Genomic DNA, 1,822 nt, shown 5'->3' with positions numbered 1-1,822 from the left:
AAGTCCAATATACCTTAGGACAAGAACCACAGATGTCAACAAGAAGTTTGTGAGGTCTATCTAGCAGTCTCGTGTTGGTTTTTCCTTGTTGGGTAGATCTTCAGATACACCATACTGATTTAGAAATGCCCAGGTGTGGATAGCAGGAGTGTAGACACAAGGCTGACATATCTGTGTGGCCTAAAGGGAACCGATGCCCTCATCGATCTTGTTTTCAGACTCCAAAAAGTTTTTTGCTTAAGCAATAGCAGAACTTGCTGCTACAGTATATGAAGACATCAGCCCACAGCACTGGTGATTTAGTGTCAAATGTGCAGATGGCTAAGTGGTTACACATTAATTGTGTGAGGGCTTGGTGGGGCAGGACACTTTGACTCTGAACCACTCAGAGTTCAAAGAGCAGCAGCATCAGAGATCAGCTTACAGTTGAGTAAAAACATGATTCCACAGCAGAAGAACAAGAGTTCATGTTTGTGACCCCAAAGGGCTGTTTTTCCCATTTAGTTTGAAAAGTCTGTGCTTATAAAATGGCAATTTTACCATGTTGCCCAGATATCAGATACAACTATTTTACAATACATTTTTTTTTGTTTTGTTTTTGTAATGCTTCATAATAAGTTTTGTTCGCAAACATAAAGCTTAACTGATCAGTTGTTCGTGTTTGAATGTATTGGGGACTGGGGATACTTAAAAAAAATAAAATAAAAAATCTGGATAGGTTTTTGTATTCTTTCGGTAGCATTCTTTTTGTAAGATATACAAAGTAATGAATGCATGCATAGATAGATAGATATAGATTTAGTTCTTTCATGTAAGAAAATATATGACCAGAGTTTAATACTTTCAGTGCAAATAACCATCTGTTGTGCAATATCTAATATAATAATTTATGTTAACATTATTAAGGAGCGTTATTATTGTTATTATTATTATTAGAGAAAAGACATATCAGTAAAAATAGTTCTAAATGACGTAAATGATGATGTTGTGTACACTTATAAACAGGAGTTAGTCAGTAGGTAGGCTAGCCTATCTATCCTTATTTTGTAGAAAATTGTATGTTTTTTTTTCTCCAAAAACGCATTGAACCAACATACATTTCCCCCCCGAAAATGGACCCTTTTTGTCATCTCGGACATACGTATTTTTTATGTAATGGTTATACATGGTTCTTACTGCTTTGTACAGCAGTGTTTGGCAGCAGTGTTTTGCCTGTTGCAGAGTGCGTTATTTTCCGGTGCAGATTTGATCGCTTTTGCCGTTCTGCAGGTGCGTCAGTTTTTAATCTGCCCAGTAGGTGGGACTTGATGCTCGGAGCATGGACCTCTCTCTCTCTCTCTCTCTCGCTCTCTCTCTCTCTCTCTCTCTCTCTCTCTCTCTCTCTCTCTCTCACACACTAGACTGCGCTCTGACGCTTTAGTCTTCAAGCCAGAGATCCAACAACCTGGAACTACGCGACAAACAGCACCGAGGAGACAGGGAAGCTTCCCTCTCTCTCTCTCTCTCTCTCTCGCTCTCTCTCTCTCTCTCTCTCTCTCTCTCTCTCTCTCTCTCTCTCACACACTAGACTGCGCTCTGACGCTTTAGTCTTCAAGCCAGAGATCCAACAACCTGGAACTACGCGACAAACAGCACCGAGGAGACAGGGAAGCTTGTACCATGCAGCTCGGAGAGGAGGACAGCCTGGGACCGTTTGAGCCCTTTCTACATTGACGGAGTATTTCCCCCCTCTTTTCTTGGGGACATTATTACGATCTCTTTGATCTGACATACCTTCACTCTCATCCACGCCCCCGCGCGCTCTCTCGCATCACCGTACAGA

This window comes from Sinocyclocheilus grahami, unplaced genomic scaffold (assembly GCF_001515645.1).
Source record: "Sinocyclocheilus grahami isolate Dianchi unplaced genomic scaffold, SAMN03320097.WGS_v1.1 scaffold50.1, whole genome shotgun sequence".
Taxonomy (NCBI): Eukaryota; Metazoa; Chordata; class Actinopteri; order Cypriniformes; family Cyprinidae; genus Sinocyclocheilus; species Sinocyclocheilus grahami.
This window is presented reverse-complemented; position numbering follows the sequence as displayed.